This window comes from Sabethes cyaneus, chromosome 3, assembly GCF_943734655.1.
Source record: "Sabethes cyaneus chromosome 3, idSabCyanKW18_F2, whole genome shotgun sequence".
Taxonomy (NCBI): Eukaryota; Metazoa; Arthropoda; class Insecta; order Diptera; family Culicidae; genus Sabethes; species Sabethes cyaneus.
Genome location: NC_071355.1, coordinates 30,643,476 through 30,663,418, shown reverse-complemented (window position 1 = coordinate 30,663,418; position 19,943 = coordinate 30,643,476).

Below are 19,943 nucleotides of genomic sequence, written 5' to 3'. Positions count from 1 at the left end.
GCCAGTTGCTGCGATCCTGTTGACTCTAACAGCCTCTCCTAGCCGAGATTCGAACATACGACGACTGGCTTATTAGGCTAGCATCATACCTCGACGCCAACTGGGAGGCGGGGCCATAAATCAAAGGAGCAAATTCTAAGCAAACAGAGAATGTCAAGCTTGTCTGTCGCTATAGTAAACCGCGCTGTTCTAGAGATTATCTTCCGAATAGGACACTAGGTAATGTGATTTTGATACCGTACGAGAGCCGGGAGCAGAATATGCTTGCGATATTTCAATTCGAAGAAATATAATTTCGCAACATGAACGCGATAAATAAAAACAATGTTTACCAACTATTTTTTGGTTCAGGTGTCAAACGTTATAGTGCGATTAGCGATAAACACAAAAGAAACTGAAATGCATGAGAGAGTACTGTCGCGCAAAACTGGGCTGTTTCCGAAATATGCAATATGCCTTACAAAGTAATGACATCTGTTGTATTCAACAGGGAAACATTGATAGTTTCAAGCATAATTTTACGCAAGGCGCATGATGAAACACTTGCGCCAACTTCTGTTATTCATTATCAGCAACTAGAGGCGGTGTCCTATTCCTAACCCAACACTACCCGTGAATCGAAACTCCCAAAATAGCCATCCTACTTTTAAGAGGTGGAGATGTAGCAGGCCCGGCTGTGAGCTTAATTTATTCAATAAAGATTGTCATTTGTTAGTCAACCACCAGGCAAGATTTAGACTGTTTAAATCACTCCGAACTACCAGTCCATTACTTTGGTTACGGCGACAACACTATCGTCGTCGTACACTTTTACAACACATTTTACTTTCTGGACATCAACCTGGTCTAGGTTCAATTGAAACAAGCTACCGTCGACCGGTTGGAACGAGGAGGCTCCTTTACCTTTTTTTAATTGAAATGAACGAATCCATGTTGACCATCCTGACGTTGCAACAGTTTCGTTCCGTTTTCTTTGTAACTTCCAGAAGTTTTCGCTTTTAAAATTATTGGCAACACCGTCCGCAGTTGTGCTTTTCCCGTAATAGACCGTCTACCTGTCCGAAATAACATAACTTCAGCGCCACCTATGTCTATGCATGGGCGAAAGCACTTTTCTTCGTTCGAAAGCTTACCGTTCGAGAGTCCTGGCCTGGCTTTCGAGCGTATTGGTGTTTATGTAAATCCATTGAGCGTGAGCGCGAGCTGAAGAAACTGAAGAAACTCAAACTAGTTTGAGTTTTCTTTATGTTCCAGTCTGTGAACTGTCAGCAGACGGCGGCGGCACCGCGGCAGATGGACAAACGTGAAACCGCAGTCATAGTGTGGCCGTCGTCCGATTCAGTCGCTCCCGGAGGTTGTGTGCCGTTGGTTCCGTATCGTTTCCACGAGGAAATAAGAAGAAACATGTGAGCGTGGATGCGGTGGCTCCGGTTCGGTTTCGTTTATTTTGCTTGGTGCCCTTTAGCGGGATGCACTTTTAGTGAGAAGACATAAACAATTATTAGTAGAAAGTGGTTGCCGCCACAGCAACCAGGCGGTGGTCACTGTGTGGTGTGTGCCGATTGTCCGAGGTACCGAGCGGAAGCTGGTTTGCCGGCTGGAACGTGCAAAAAGGTTTACCCGAGGGGGGAGCAGCGTTGCTGGCAAGGATGGAAGCGCAGAAAGTTACGCCGGCTTAGCTCGATGCGCAACCAACCATCGATCGGCGGGGCTGGCTGGCTGGCTGGTTCGTGGATGCCTTGTGGCATTTCGGGCTTTTCTCATTGATATTTCGCCATGTGTGCGTATGGTGAATACATAGAAGTTTTTTTTTCTCATTGAGTTCTGGAGATTTTCTTAGCCCGGAAATTGCCGTCGTACCTTCCGTGAGTCCATGATCCATGATTCTGTGGGCTCGGACGGAATGTGTGCCATGCGAACCCAGTAGATGGTGCTCCGTGTGATTGCCGTCAGTCTGTCGGCATGTACACACGAAGAACGGCTTGTTTGCGTACGGCAGGAATGTTTGTTGTAACGATTAGTGCTTGTGGGTGCTTCTGAACTGGTTTTTGTCTGTCCACTCCTGTGCATCCAACAGTCAACGCTCTGATGTTTTATAGAAAACCCATCAAGTAGAAGGGAAAGCTGTACACATAGAGCAAAGAGAAGTTAAAGGGCTGTGAATAAGGGTTTTTTTTACTGGATGCTACACGGGATCGGCACGCGTTTACTTGCGATGATGTTTGTTTTCAAACATAATTTTTGGTTGTTTTTATTTCTTGACTGGTCACACGTCAAAACTGTGCGTTATTGTAGAAGTAAACACTTCAAACAGTTCTTTTATCTCTGACGAAATTCAATGGTTCAATGTTTATTCGGTAAAGGGCACTCATTTGATCCGTTCCGAAAAAATTACTAAAGTAAACACAATTTGTAACCTTGAACCTACGCCCTCCATACCAAGTCGGTGAATTTTCCGATCCGCTTGGCTTAGCTTGACGGGCGCACATTTCAGCTCAGATTTTTTAAACGAATATTGTAGGCAGACGCATATCAAATGACTTCACGTGTTTTGAGCTATTAACTGCTCCTTGGAAAATGTGTGAAACATGTGTAATACACTAACGCATTGCGCCGTCAAAAATAGACAATTTCTGAGTGTTAAATTGTGGCTAATGATTTGTTTCAGGGTGCTTCAAATTGTCAACATCTCTATTAGTGATCGCAGAAGGCGTTTGCAGTGGAAACTATTAAACGTCACATCGTGAGTGTTTGTTGATTTAATTGTATCACATTTAGGAAGAGAAAAAAAAGTGACAAAACCTGCTAAATCGTTAGTTTAAAACGTTTTAAAACTGCTAGTAGTGTTGAAAAAATTTAAACCGTACACCTATATGTAGTGGGTATGTTCTGTGATTCGCGTGACTGGTTCGGTGTAACGAAGCAAAAACCGGTAACCGCGGAACCAGTATTCGATTTGGAACATCCAGTCGCAGAAGAGGTAAACAAGAAACTTTAATCTAGTATTGGAGACGCCGACGATCAGCGAGCTGACTGACTGACTGGCTGGCTGCCTGGCGCCGCAAGGTGTTTACGGTAGGTGAAGCATTGCATTTGTCGATAAAAATGGATTAAACTTTGCTGCTTCTGCGAGTGTACTCTACTTATAATCGTTGTTTTCCGTACCCTTTTCCATTTTCCCCACGTGTTTCGCGATGATTTTGAGCAGCACAACCATCACGGGCTATCATGGATAAATGCATGCCACCGCACTGACTGAAGCTTTCAATGCTGTCGTATTCTATTATTATTTTTCATTGTTTCTCATCCGAATCCCAACATCCTTCTTTGTTGTCTGTTGTGTTTTTTACAAGCTAGACAACTGCCACACGCCAGCCCCGACAGCATGCAGCATACAATATTTTAATGTCCCAGACTGGCAGCACGGACGTTTGTTTTTTTTTTATTTATTCACCACATACGCTCGCAAAATTGCCTAAAAAAGAAGGATTCTGCCTTCGGCCGGGACCTGACATATACGGTGCACCTGCTCCGTTCATTTTTAGCGGATGGAAAGAACACGCAAACACACAGTCGTCGCTTCGGGCACGGCGAGATTGAATTTATGTTTTGAGGTCTTACATGTTTTGTTTCGAAACGAGAGGACATTTAGCCGTAGTAGGGTTGAATTGCTCAGAAGGAAGACATACAGAACATAGATCAGTTCCGTAATTACCAACGTTTCTGACGTTTTCGTTTCGTCATTAGAAAAAACAAATAGTTTTTTCTGTCTAATAGGTTAAGAATTTTTCAATCAAACCTAGACTAAGTTGATGTCCTGAAAGTAAACAATGTTGTAAAAGTGTAAAACTGCCCTTTCTCTTCAATCAATTTTATCATTTGAACATTGAAGCTATACCAAATTGATGTCCTGAATCGTATAATCAAACAAATCATGCCCTGTTACGGTGGTCTGGAAGGAGTCTCCCAGCCTGAACTTCCAGACAAGTATCCGTGTCATACAAGATTTTCGATAAATTAAAATTTTTTCCGACTACAAGTCATTGCAATAGACAATTAGTGAATCCTGATTGCAACGGGTCTTCTTTTCGTCCTACTCTACTGGTCGGGTCGCACTGTGGACAGCAGTATGGAAGCTACCGGCCCTCCCAAGCCAGTCGAACTAATCGCAGCCTGCGCTCTCCACAGTCGTCCCGGTCCTGTGGTTGATTGTGGTGCGGGACTTCCTGCACCTGAGACACCAATTTTTAGTTCGTCCAATACGCAATCAAGACAAGACTTTGCACGCGGTGATGCCCACGACGATGTGCTATTCTACTACCAAAACGCTGGAGGCATGAACTTCGACATGACCGAGTGAATCTCCTGGCTGCACCCGATGGCCGCTACGATATCATTGCACTGTGGTCCAGAAAGCCAAATTAGGTAGATCAAATTGTTTACTCTGCAGTCGGTGATTTTAGACTATTTACGTATTAGCAACAAAATCTTGATGTAGGATGCCGCTTTTTTTGGCATGAGCTATTTTAGGGTGACCCTTAAATTGACCAAAATCCAAAAATTATCTTCAAAACGAAACAAGACAGAGCGATATTCACTTCAGCAATTTTATAGCTTGAAGTATTTTGAGTAATATTGCAGAAGACAAAATCCCTCTATCTGGAACCGTTTCCATATTAGGGCGATTTTTCTGAGTCAAGTTAGGGTGACCCTGCTATTTTGCGATTTTTCTCCATAACTTTTTTATTTTGCATTTCTTGCAAAACACTTCTTCAGATGACTTTTGAGACTCAATAAGACGCAGTTTTTGGTGCCCGCCCAGTTAGCTTCGAGGTACGATGCTGGTCTAACAAGCTAGTCGTCGTATGTTCGAATCTCGGCTTGGCGGTGCTTGCTAGTTAGAGTCAATAGGATCCTTGCACTGGCCCCGTAATTTTCATGTACTCTGACAGCCGGCTGCGAAGTCTGTCGATAAAATAGGGTAATGTCTAAAGACGGTATACACCCATGGCTTTGCTTTGCTTTTGGTGGAAAAAGAAACTGGCTATCTACTTCTACACTTATATTAAATTTTGTGATAAAAATAGGCCGTTAGTATCTTAGAAAGATGCGAGCAGAATTAAAATCGGTTGATTGCGTGAAAACGGCCTATTTTTATCATAAAATTTAATATAAGTGTAGAACTTGTGGAAGTGGAATCTTGTCGTTGTGTGCCATTTTCAAGTTATTTGAGCTTGCAGTCATGACTTTGCGACTGTCGCACTGTAAACAATACTTGACTGAGGATCAACATGGATTCATCGCAGATAGATCAACCACTTCGAATCTTCTTTGTCTCACATCAGATGTTGCGGAAAGCTCAGCAGATCGCGCTCAAATGGACGTCATCTATACTGATTTCCGACCTCGTTTGGAAGCTGAAACCCCACAAGGTAGTCATTTGGGACCACTAATCTTCCTGCTGTACTTCAACGATGTTAACCACTTACTCGAAGGTCCTTGTTTATCCTTCGCCGACGATTTGAGGATTTACTTGAAGACGATTTTTTCCGGAAGCACAACCGATTTCAATGATCTTAGTGCTAAATAAAAGCTCTTGCTATCATAAAGTTTTCGAGAAGGTTTTATTAAAAACAAACAAGTTGTAGTTTAAAAGTTTTGCCTAAAAAACGTGTTTAGACTAGATAATAATGATCGCCTGTTTCTCAGAGATGGGTCAACCGGTTTTCGCGCTATTAGTTTAATTTGGTTGTTAAAGTACTGGAAAATTGCAGGGCTAGTGCTCTACGATGCTATTGACTCTAACAGCGTGTACCAGCTTAGATTCGAACAGAAGACGCCTGGCTCGTTAAACTAGGCAGCGTCTTAACTCGAAACTATTTCGGAGTACAGTCAAATCTTTTCTACACAGTTTATTTTTACGATTTTTGAATTAACACGGTAGCAAAGAACGTCTTAGGTCGTGTGGCACCAAATCGACCTAACGATTGGTTTGACGATGAATGCCAATGCAGATATTGGATGAAAAAAGCGCTGCGCGGGTGCTGCGTAGAGCCATTAGTCAGAATGTGGAGCAATACAAACAGAAGCGAAGGTAGCCAACCCGACTCTTCCAAGAGCAAAAGTGCCACCAGGAGAGGGAGTGCGAAGAACTCGAGCAGCTGTACCGTTTCCGCCACACACGGAATTCTCAGACACAAAGAGACTCAATGAATCTCGCAAAGGCTGTGTGCCACGGGTCGACCGTGCGGTGATCAGAAGGATGGATTTATCACGAGTGCGTTGAAGACTACTGCAATTCTACCTGTCCATAAAGAAGGTAGTACCTATGACATCACCAACCACCGTGATATTTCGATTGTGAGCGGCTTACTGTAGGTTTTCGAAAATCTTATCCACGATTCGCTTTACCCGAAGGTTCATCATATCATTTCGGAATGTCGTATCTTACCGAACGCAGCGCCTTTGTACCTGATAGATGGAACTAGTTTCTACCCATTTGAGGTACAATCCGGTTAACCCCAAGGAAGTCACTTTGGCCCATTTCTGTTTATCCTGTATTACAGCGCCAATTCGTTCGGTACGTTCCGCGCGTGTTACCCAGGGATGATTCTGTTCATCTGCCTCCGTACGAATATAGATGCGCGCTTATACGTCTACCCAACCTGGCAAATAGGAGAAGTATGTTTATGGTTTATTGTTTTTTTGTACATTAGTTCATCTGACCTTTTTGGGTCTCAATGAAACTTAGGAGTGGGGAAAAGCCCACTTGAGGTCAACCCTCAAGTGCGCGTAAAACCCAACTATCTTTTAATACTTTGACACTATTTCAAATTACAATAATACAAATCGTTATCAGGCATACACACTACATTAAAACATTCTTAACTTAGCGTCTTACAGTATTTGCCTTAGTCTATTCTTAAAAGTAACACTTGGTAAATCAAAGTCAAATATTTCGAACGCGTTATTGAAGTGCGGTGGAATGCAAGGCGCAGAAAATCACATGATCTTTGGTTTCTGGAGGGGACATGAAAATCGATTTCGGAAAGTATGTTTGGAGCATCTCTTTCCCCAGTTAATAGTTTTCCCACGAAAATAGCTTGAAAAATATTTCGCCTCTTTACCAGTGTGTCGATGCCCAGCAGTCGACAACGGTCAGCATAAGATGGCAAATGGTTGGGGTTTTGGCACGGTAGAAACCTTAGAGCGGAACGTAGGAACCTGGCCTGTACTGATTCAATCCGGTTATTCCAAATTTTGGTGTAGGGATTCCATACTATGGCCGATGTCTCCAGAATGGAACGGACAAGTGAGAAGTGCGATGATCGCAAGCAAAACGGGTCAGTGAACTCTCTGGTTATCCTCATAATAAAGCCAAGGTTTCTATTAGTACGTGTTATGATGTGAGAGTAGTAATGTTCAAATGAGAGTTGTGAGTCTAGTAGTACACCTAGGTCTTTAATTACTGTGACCCTTTCGAGCATTTCTCCGGATACTGTATAGTTAGACAATATTGGGTTTTTCTTGCGTGTGAAAGAAATCACGAAACATTTCGATACACTAAAAGTTTCGCAAGCACCAGTTAGAGAAAGAATTCAAGGATCGTTGCAGTTCAGTGCAGTCCTTTAGAGTTCGGATGACAAGAAATAATTTCAGATCATCAGCGTAAATGAGTTTACAGCCCGGCGGGATAATAAAGTACACATCATTGAAGAATAAAGAGAACAGCAGCGGTCCCAGGTTACTCCCCTGCGGAACACCAGACATAGTAGTGAAACTGGCGGACTCAATGTGGCCTAATCTGACAGAAAGCGTGCGGTCGACGAGATAAGATTTCAGTCACTCAGTAAAATGTATTGAAGCTCCGAGATGTTCAATTTTAGCTAATAAGATAGAGCGATCGACACGATCGAACGCAGCTTTCAAATCAGTGTAAATAGTGTCCACCTGCACGCCATTTTCCATGCTTTTAATGCAGTGCGATGTGAACGGCAGTAAACTTGACGTCGTTGATCTGCCAGGGTAGAAGCCATGCTGATCCATGAAGATGATACTACTAGGTCAGATTCCGTTCAACGTACCGGATTTCTTTCGACTTCCTCTATAGAGGATGTACTCTTTTCGCTCAAAATAACCCAATTGATGTGTGTTCTCGCGAATTCAATATTGTATATGACTGTTTTATGTTTAATATACAGGGTGTTAGGTAGCTTAGTGTCGATATTTCAGGGGGTGACAGAGAAACTATGCTAGTTAACTAAGTTCTGTTACTTTCATTGGAAAGTTGAGAAGCTTTTGTATCGAAAATCGCTCTTACTTTATTAATTTCGGTAACTTTTTAGAAGCAAAAAGCTTTGAAGTAAGTGTTTCTCATATTATCAAATTTCTTCTAAAAAGGTGCGATAAAACTGACTCCTTTTATTTACCATTTAATACTGTTTTACAACCCGTTCTTGGGCGTGAAACGCCTATCTCTTTTAGTTTTGTTGCAATTTCATTTTAAATGTATGGTTTTTGGTGTCGAATTAGTGTCGGAAAACTGCATGAACTCATACATCACGCATAGCACACTAGAGCACCGCGTGCGACGGACACGGTCTGACGCATATGGAAAACAATACCGAAACAGTGTTCTCGGGTCTCTCTGGAACGGTTCTGAAAACGATTGCAGTTTCGCAAATTATGTAGGGCAGGGGAGGGTATTTTCGGCCCATTAAGCGATTGCATCTATTTTTTCGGCCTATGGCCTTGTTCTAGTGCAAGAACAGGTGGTTTTGACGTTCTTTTAATTAAAAACAGTAGAATACTTACAGTCTTGAGAAAATAGTTCCAACATATTACAATTGTATGTCGGCAAAGTATTTTTATTGGCGAAAGAAAAGGCAAATAGGTTGAATTTAGAAACCTGCTGAAAATACCCTCCCGTACCCTAGCAATGAGAGCTCAGCAGGAGTATGGTTATAGTTTTTTTTTGATCATCGGCTACCTAATGCAAGTAAGTGAACACAAATCCAAAAGTGTTCGTTTTGTTACACAATTCACGTTACAATTCACGTTTTGTTACAAAATTAAAGTTAATAATAACGAAACCGTCAATTTCAGTAGGTAATCTTAAATAAACGAAGAATACTCTTCATTGCAATCGTATTTTGCGCATTCAAACTAGAGATGAGATTATTGCCAAATCGACGACTGGGAAGCGTTTAATTCAATCTTCGTTTCTATCCGCACTGGTCATCCACCGCGTTCGTTTCGTTGTCTTCATTGGATATGCACGTTCTTTGACGTTTCTAAAACCGAAAACGTTTTTTTACAGGTTCAATTCAAAACCCCCGCATAAAGAACATTTTATACGTCCTTAAGTCGACCGTATCTCAAATCTCCTAAGCTCCTCTCGCATTCATAATCACTAAAGCTACTAGTAAATGCACGACATCCCGTGTGGGGGCCAACCGGTCGGAAAGATTAAAATACATTAGCCTATAAACGATCGATTGAAACTGCTGGGAGGTGCTGCTGGTAGGAAGTGGATCCTTCGCTGTATGTAGCGTAAAAGTTCGACTGTTCGACTGTGGCATCGGCTGCGTGAATCCAATAACGACAAGATGACGCCACTGCCAGACCGGGACCGACATTCTCCGTGACGAAACGATTGGTCCAAATCCAAATGACGACCGACCGACCGTCTTTCCGTCCATTCCATGCTGCGACGGGGAAAAGTGGTTCAATCTATCACGGAAAACGCAGTCAGGCCGGACTGAGTACAGGCGACACATGCGGCAGTGTGCACAGTATTGATTTAGCATGGTTGTTGTTTCAGTTAGTCTGGCGGAAAATGAAAGTGCCAGGAGCCGTAGACGATAGGCAAATAAGATATTTGTTTCGAAAGCTGGTAAGGGTGCGTAGATTCCATTGACTGTTGGATTTAGTTCGAATGATAGAAAGAATTCTCAATCCTACCAAATAGCATCCATAGTGTACTGCAAAACGGCAAAACCACAGTCGGGGTTCTAAATGATGACCCAAATGCCAGGAGGGTTCATATTTTATGTGCGCACTCAGCATCATTTGAACGGCCAGCGTCCGTGTTTGCGTTGATACCTCATTATTGCTGCTCGCAGTAGGTGCGAATTACCTCACACCTTCGTGCTGTTGTAGGCCTTCAACCGTAGAACTTTGGCACGTGTAGTCGACACTGCGTATGCTTATTTTTATTGCGATCCTACGTAGGCTGTTTGTGTCGGTCCCTAAATGATGTGATTTGTTTTTTTTGTGTTCTACCGCGGTCAAATTACTTATTGTGTAGTACTTTTTCGTGTTCTACGAGGTGCATTGACAATAAAAAAAATTACTAATATTCAGCAATGTAGCTGTTGGCCGATAACTTGCTAATGTCGTTCGTAAATAAATCGAACACTTCGAGTCGTTATATGTATTGTATTTTATCTTCTATCTTAAGCTTATTATAGACTAGTTGCCCTGGCAAACTTCGTACAGTCGCAAATTAAACTGATGTTATAAATTATGAATTCCGAATGAACTAAAAAAAAATCTGGTTTTTGGAATTATTGATAGTAATGTACTCGAAGAATAAGTTTTGTTACACTTTTGTTACATGCAATTGTTCGCCTTATTTTTATTGAACGTTTATTTATAAACTACAGTGCTAAACCAGCAGTCAGAGATGGCAATCTGCCAGAATCGTAAAATATATGACCAAATATCCGTTGAAAAAATGTTAGTGGAAATGTTGATTTCTCAGTACCGCCCTATGTCGTATGATTCATTAAATCACGTGTCTCTATTTATGGCTCTCACAGGGAGCTTTTAATCTGAAATATATATAGTGACTTGTTTTTTTTAAACCGATATGTTTCATAATTATCGTTTAGTTTGGGTCAAAAGGTCTGAAATTTTGGTAGAAGCTTAAGTGCCATCTTCTTTAGTCTACAAATGTTACAAGATGGCACAAAACTTACCTAGAATTGACACGAAAAATATAAAAAAAGTACAAAAATTGCTCATAAAAGTGATTTACTTACGTATGACGAAATCTATACCTATAAAACTGGATTTCTGTCTGTCCCTATGTCTCTTAAAGAATCGAAAACTATTGAACCGATTGGAGTGAAAATTTGCATGTAGGGGTTTTTGGGGCCAGGGAAGGTTCTTATGATGGTTAGAGACCCCTCCCTCCACTAAGAGGGGGGCTCCCATACAAATAAAATACAAATTTCCTCATAACTCGAGAACTAATCAAGCAAATGGAACCAAATTTGGCATGTGGGGGGGTTTTGGAGGAGGCAATTTTTTTAATGATGGTTTGAGACCCCTCACCCCTGTGGTAAGGGGATAAGGACTCTCATACAAATAAAACAGAAATTTTTGCGTAAATAAAAAACTAATCGAACTCGAGAAATCTTAGACTCTTTCATAAAACATTAATCAATAACAAGACCACCAAAAACTATCAATAGTACCATTAGATAATTCAGCGCGAGACGGCCACAGGCCGTGAGTGTTGCCGGCGACTTTCCGTCGGAAGCGCCGGCCACTACGGAGGGGCAGCCCCCCGCCAATATCACCTCTATCTAGGTTTATTTATTTTCCTAGATCTACTGACCTCTATTACTTTCCTTCAGTTGGGTCACCCCTGCGAAATGGTACTTTCTACGAAAAGATTTTCCGTGAAATGGTACATCCCGCGTAAGGTTTTTCGCGAAATGGTATTCTGCGAAACTCTATATTCCGCGTTATGGTCAACTGAGAATTGGTGTTCCGCAAAATGGTATTCGGCGAAATGGTTTGTAATGATGGGGAATATTTAAGTGCTATCCGCTTTATTTTATCAGGCTAAGCAATGGGGGGAGCTGTTTTCTACTTTACTGTGAGGAAAATTTGTATATTAAAACACCCATAAACTCCCCAGAAACTTACAAAACTCGAGATTGTGACAAAGGTCATCCGAGATTCGCGATTTATGTACAACACAGTTTAATTTGTGGCAATACGAAGTTTGTCGGGTCAACTAGTTATAAAATAAAAATGATACATAAACGGTACAACAAAAATGGCAACAAAAATTACAAAACCAGCAGAAAAATGATTCAAGATAGATACAAGGAGCAATACAAAAATAATATAGCAAAGAAACAAAAATAGATCATAACAGGAGCCCAAGACGGCACAAAGTACCGCAAAATGAACACGGAAATGGAAAAAATCTAAAATTGCACCAAAATAATACAAAAACAACAGAAAATGAATCAAAAGTACTCCAAAAAGGAAAAAAGTGATACAATTAATAATACAAAAGTAAGGTAATTATGGAACAAAAAGATATGACAGCATTTGCGATTTCCTCAAAACTGCTGTAACGTATATGAGCAACGAAACAAAAATGACACCTCAAAGAAATTATAAATATAAAAATCATCACAATTTCATGACAAAAATGAAACAGAAATGGTACTACAATGAAACATAGTACCAAAATGACACAAATAATGATAGAAAAAATGACCCAACTGAGATATTAATATTATAGAAAAGTGGCACAAAAATAAACAGATACATTATATAAATTAATAAAAATTTAATCTAAAAATGATTCGAAAAACACAAAGCTCATAATAAAAAGGATGAAGGTCTGTGCCTAGAGGCACGAACGAGGAGCTCACGTAGGGCTACGAATGCAGCTTCAATTTGACATTTTGCAAATGTTTGTCACGCAAGTTTTTAATTTACTGTATTGTAATAAATGCGCTGAAACATTCCTATGATTTGATACAATGAAGACAAATTCAAATTTCCTTAATGCCCATGCTTCGAATATCAGTTTTATCCGTGTCCTAGAGTTTATAGTTCTACTAAAAGTTACATCAAGCCACAATCACACTTCTTCTGGTGATTGGCGACGATGTCGCATTTTGAAAATTTTTGTGTGACTTGTAGGTTACCAGTTGTAGCATTAGTCAACTTCAGGTAACACTGGCTTGAAACGAATTAAATTTTAACTAGCTTAAGGATCTTGCTCAAAACATTAAATATCTGTTATTATACGCACAACTTGTTGTAACAGGTCTATTTGAAATATAATTGCCTTTCAACTAACATACGAACAACGAGTTAAAATATCATCAATTAGCTTTCGTCCTCTGCACATTAATAGTTCCTCTTGACACTCCGTTTATTAGTTATTTCACACTTGACAGTAGAACAATCGAAAGTATTGTATATTGACAGTAGCTAATTCTTCCTCATTTTGAAAATTGCTGCATTACGTCACATACCATAGCATAGTTTAGCATAGCATAGACAACCGTACACACCATGGGTGGCTGATATGGTGTACCCGTAAATACATCATACACCTGGCCACGCCCTTACGATTGTAGAAATGGGTACGTCATTTGAGTCGCCATCAGTACATCTAATATCCAATAAATAGTTGAAATTTGGCTTCCGATATCCATGTGCATTATTTAAACTTGTCACGGCCAAGTAGGAGGTGCATGATGAGCTAAAACGAAACAAATCATTAGAATAACATATTAGGCTTACCTGTTGACAAGGTCGTGTGGTTCAGTCATCTGCCCACAATCGCAGTTTAGAAATCAGGCAACCGGGAACCAGGCAGCTACGCACCTTTTAGCTTAGCTACTCAACAGAGCATTACCGGGTATGGCCCCGGGTATGGAGACGCTAGGTAGGGGCTTGAGATGGCAAGCGCTATGTTGGTCGCTTTCTTGTTTGCCTTCCCCATTTCATACCTTTGAAAATTGCTGCAGTACGTCACATGCACAAATATGTCCCGTCAACCCCTTTTTCATATGAGACATCAGTTGTGAACAAACTCTTGCAGTTTGTGAATACGATCGGGCGAAAGTTAGGGTTGGTCGCTCACTTATTTATAATTGTTCACTTTCAGGATAAATTGGACTAGGTTTATCGCGGGCATACGTAATCTTGTTGGGATGAGGAGACTTTTCACTTTTTCTGGCGCACTTCTCTAACACAGACATCAAATTGGTCTAGGTTTATAGCGGTCCTAAGAAATTTTGAAAGGTCGAAAGGATTTTATTGATTTTTCTGTCATACTTCCCAAGCAGAGACATCAAACTGGTCTAGATTTAATCGTCGTTAAGAATCCTATTGGGAAGAAGTGACTGTCACTTCTTTCTCTAAAATGATAGTAATCGAATTCACAGTAAACAGATGGTGTGTTAAGCTGTCGTCCCTGCCTGTGAAGCAAGGTGATAACAAAGAAAATGTATGGGGATATTTGGCCTTGAAACTTTTCGATAATTTTTACTAACCAATAAAGATAAAGTTAATAAAGAAAGCTGTGTGTATGTATGTGTTTACGTATGTGTGTGTGTGTCAGAGAGTGTTTTGTCAAAATTTGATTAAAAACAAACTAACAGTCCACAAGTTCAAGCTTTTATAATTTATAGCGATTTTAACCAGATAATTCATCAGATTTCAATTTACCACAAGCAACACAATTTGGTGCTTCTAGTTGTAGTAACTAGTGACTCACACCCACATAGAAGAATTTTCCCGAACAGACATCAGTGAAAAACTACGATTCCCATCCTTTTTTGGGCTACCAAAAAAACGACGCTATTTCTGTGAGTACATACTCCCCCAAAAGGATTCCCCAAGTGAAAATGATTCCCAGAGATAAAAGTCGCTACCAAATCGCATTGGAAACGATAATAAAAATAAAACTAACTTTATAATATACCCATAACATTCCAGCTATACTAGCGGCCAGTGCTGACCATTAAATAAAATCCATCGCGACCGCATTATCCGTTTTACACCCGATGTTGTAATAAAATCAGCATCCCGAGTATTGCAGGATATGTACTCTAAACCAATCCGCTTTTTTTTTGCTTCCTCACAAGTATCCACAGCTCCCGATGGGGTATCACATCAAATTGTAGCGGCTACCGAACCGATGTCATATATCCCGTTCTGGTGCTCGTAAATCTTCTACTTTATTGGCTACGGGTTCTGACAACCGGTTGCTAGAGCTAGCCAAGGCGAGGCGCGGGGTCGTCGTTATGTCGCTAACAAATTGCCCAGCGAATAGGTAGAATTTTCGACCGGTGCCGGTAGAATGAAGATATAGAACGGATGTTCAACTGAATGTTTTAGAATTAGAGAAAAAAATATTCTCTAGTGCCAAAATGGCATACAGCTCGTAAAATCGATTCCCCGATCGAATTGTCCAGTTAAAACACCCGAAATGGGGTTCCATAAAAAATACTTTAGCAACATTCATTTAACAGTCACTTTTCTTTGAGTTTGAAGCTTTTCAAATTGAAGAAAATTGGTTGCTTAATTGAATAAACCGGCGACACCGCAAATCTCCCGCAAAATATTCCGAAACCGTAAAGTTAAGCTAAATTGCGGGAAAATAGTTAAGCGCTTAGCTACCTTCAAATGCAGCACACGTTCTGCATATCAATTTCAGTCTGTCGGTCTGTCTGTCTGTCTGGGAGCTTGTCGGTTTCACGTTTTATTTCTGTCTGTTTGAGTCTCGGTTCGGAAATTCGAAGTTGATGCATTTTTACTCAATCACGTTTTACACGTGCAATTTATCGGTGAGCTGCTATTCCGGAAGGAAGGATGACTCAATCTGGCAAATGCAGTCGGCATCTTTTGCACTATTTATCTACCAGACCAGTGCAGTGTGTACTTTAAAATAGCTGACTGATTGACTGCCACCCTTCGTGCCGTGAGGGTGCCATACTTTGTTGTTACACCGCCGTCAAAATTTACAATTCATAGGAAAAATATTTTCGTTAAATAGCAATTTTTCTAATTGTATTTTTTAGAAATCAAAAATATGGAATTATTACCACCCTGTGTTCCCAGCAGGAGTGTAAGCACCATCAATCTTCCTGTCCGGAACCAACGGATGATGAACCGCCGTTCCTGGCCGTCTTTGCTCTGCACAAGGCCAACAACTTATCAGTTAGCTGGTTTGTGTTGTAGCATTCCATTCGAAAAGGTAAACTGATTGCGGAATGTAATTCGAATCAAGCATTCTTTATCGATGTTTACTTAGGTAGCATTGGGGTTGTATGTAAATTTCAACCTAGGATAAACCGGTTGGAATATTTTAGTTTTTTGGAGTAGATTGGCCATAGCGGTTTTGTACTACGTTCTTAATATTTCGTCGTCAGTGAAACAGAAAATTCAAATTAGCTTGTAGTAGGGGCGGGCTCGACGACAGAATACCAGCCCCTGACCTCCAGGAGGTAGCAGAAGAGATCGGTCGGCTGAAGAACAATAAAGCGGCTGGGGCTGATCAGCTACCCGGCGAGCTGCTGAAATACGGTGGTGACGCACTGGCTAGAGCGCTGCACTGGGTCATTGTCAAGATTTGGGAGGATGAGCTACTACCGGAGGAGTGGACGGAAGGCATCGTGTGTCCGATCTACAAAAAGGGCGACAAGTTGGATTGTTGCAATTACCGCGCAATCACACTGTTGAACGCCGCCTACAAGGTACTCTCCCAACTTTTATGTCGTCGACTATCACCATTTGCAAAGGAGTTCGTGGGGCAATATCAAGCGGGATTCATGGGTGCCCGTGCCACCACGGACCAGATTTTCGCGCTTCGGCAAGTGTTGCAGAAATGTCGCGAATACAACGTGCCCACGCATCATTTATTCATCGACTTCAAATCGGCGTACGACACGATCGATCGAGATCAGCTATGGCAGATTATGCACTACTACGGATTTCCGGATAAACTAACGCGATTGGTCAAGGCGACGATGGATCGAGTAATGTGTGTTGTTCGAGTATCAGGGGCATTCTCGAGTCCCTTTGGATCTCGAAGAGGGTTACGGCAAGGTGATGGGCTTTCATGTTTGCTGTTTAACATCGCTCTGGAGGGTGTGATAAGAAGAGCGGGTATAGACACGAGTGGCACGATATTCACGAAGTCCGTCCAGCTTCTTGGTTTCGTTGACGACGTTGACATTATTACACGTACCTTTGAGAGGATGGCGGAAAGGTACATCGGACTGAAAGCTGAAGCCAAACGGATAGGACTTGTCATTAATGTATCGAAAACAAAGTACATGAAAGGAAGAGGTTCTAAAGAAGTGAATGCTGACCTCCCTCCCCGGATTCATTTAGACGGTGATGAAATCGAGGTGGTAGAAGAGTTCGTGTATCTGGGCTCACTGGTTACCGCAGACAACGACACCAGCAGAGAAATAGAAAGACGCATTATGGCAGGAAATCGTGCCTACTTTGGACTCCGTAGGACGCTGCGATCGAACAAAATTCGCCACCGCACGAAGTTAACAATCTAAAAGACGCTGATTAGACCGGTAGTCCTTTACGGCCATGAGACATGGTCTATGCTCGTGGATGACCAACGCGCCCTTAGTGTTTTCGATCGGAAGGTGTAGCGCACCAACTACGGCGGAGTGCAAATGGAAGACGGAACGTGGAGGAGGCGAACGAACCATGAATTGCATCAGCTGCTTAGGGAACCACCCATCGCTGCCACCGCAAAAATCGGTCGCCTGCGATGGGCTGGGCATGTCGTGAGGATGTCGGACGACTGCCCGGTTAAAAAAGTTCTCAATAACGATCCGACTGCAACGAGACGGCGGGAGGCGCAGCGAGCAAGATGGATCGATCAAATGGAAGGCGAATTGCGGCCATGGACCGAGTAGAATGGAGACGACTTCTTCGTACAGCAGAGGAAACCACGGCCTGGAGCTGATTAAGTAAGTAAGGGGCGGGCTGGTACCGAATGGCCGAAATCCAAATGTCCGAATTTGGACAACAGTCACAGAAGGCCGTATCACGAAAGGTCGAATTTTCTCTGAATGCCCAAATAAGACCATTGCAAATTGTTTAAAAAGTTTTTGTCAACCCCCCCCCCCCCCCACCCTTTGAAATTGCCTTGGAAAATAGGTTGGGAAAAAATTTGTGGGGTATAAGTCAAATTTTTTTGTATAAACTCGAAAAATGTTAATGCTTCTAGCACGAAACAAAAGAGAAATTTCCGAAAATCGGCTAAAAAAATTCTTTTGATTTTTTCTTTCTGTTGTAGGATTTTGCATGGGAAATCATAACGAAGGGGGCTTAGACCAATTCTGTAGGACATAAACTTTTTTTCAAATATGTGTAAGCCTAATTTTTAACCGGTAAGACAATTTCTTATCAAATTTAGCAGATATGTTCAGAGCATTAAGGCCACTTGTTTGATACGAAAATAATTGAAAACTAATGAATCATCTGGTAAAAATTGTTTGGCATTATTGTAAATTTTATTGTGTTATATACGATTTCTCATAGCTTCCTCACTAAACACTCATTCTAAAAACAAATCAATAGTGACCTATGAAGGTATATTACCATTCAAACAAGACTAAGAGCGCATTAATCGGTTCGGCCATCTCTGAGAAAGCAAAGCAAAGCCTGGGTGATAATTCCGTTATCTAAATTTGACCTTCTGTTTTTACACGACAGACTTCGCAACCAGCTGTTAGAATACAGGACTGTGCGGGGTCAGTGCTACGATTCTATTGACTCTAACAGCCTCTCCCAGCCGAGATTCGAACATACGACGACTGGCTTATTAGACCAGCGTCATACCTCGAGGCCAACTGGGAGGGCCATCTCTGAGAAACGTTCGACTAATTGACACCTAGTACAAATACATTTTCAAGCATAACTTTTGTACTGCTTGTTTGCTTTCAACAACACTCTCCCAAAAATTTTGCAGCAGCAAGACCTTTTGTTTGATACTAAAATTTTTAGAACTCGGTTGAGCGGTTCCGGAGAAATTCGTGTCACGTAATTTTCATATTTTACTTTTCGTGTTTTTCGATCAATTTCTAAACCTTTGTTATAGTATAAAGTCTTAAAGCAGTTTAACTGAAGTCTAAAAGAAGTATGAAAGAGGTCTAAAAAGAGTCTTAAGGTTATCTGGCAGGAATCTAAAGGAAGGCTTTTAAGAGGTCTAGCAGGAACTGAAAAGAAGCCTTAAAGAAGCCTTAAAGAAGTAGTCTGAAAGAATTTTAAACGGTCTAAAAATAGCCATCAGGAATTCAGCAAGAAATTCAAAGGAAGACAAAAAGAGTTCTGAATAAAGACTAAAAGAAGTCTGGGAGGTATCTAAAAGAAGGCTTAAACAGTTATAAGTGATATCTAAAAGAAATCTATAAGATGTCGAAAAGAAGTCTATAAGACGTCTGAAAGAAGTCTGAAAGGAAAATAAAAGAAGCCTGAAAGTTGTCTGAAAGAATTCTAAGCGGTCTAACTCTTTCCGACCGGTACGTTTTTTTTTGAAATTTTGCGAAAAATTGTTACTGCGAAATAACTACTACTCCTAGAACGTATTTGACTATTATAATACGAAGTGTAACTATTCAGCTAACATTGCCCTACTTTTTCACATTGTAGGTTGCATGAACGATTCTAGGTAGAATTTTTAGCAAAAGCTTTCACCTACACAATTATGTAGCTTGGGGCTTGCAGGGCTAAATACCCTTAGCGAAATCTGAAAGAAATCTAAAAGAAGACAAAAAAATATTCTAAATTAAGTCTAAACGAGGACTAAAAAGGTCTACAAGAGGTTTAAAAATAGTGTTATACAAGCCGGGCAGGGAGCTAAGGGAAGGGTATAAAATTCTACAATAAGTCCAAAAGAAGTCAAAAAAGTCTAAAAGAAGTTTAAAAGAAATTTGAAAGAAGTCTGAAAGAGGTCTAAAAAGTCTTAAAGTAATCTGGCACGAATCTGAAAGATGTGATAGAGATCTAAAAGCAGTTTAAAAAAATTCTGAGTCCGAGTCTGAAATCCAAGATCAAGTCCCAGTCCAAGTCCAAGTTCGAATCCGAGATCAAGTCCATGTCCGAGTCCAATTCCAAGTCCAAATTCAAGTCTGAGTCCGAGT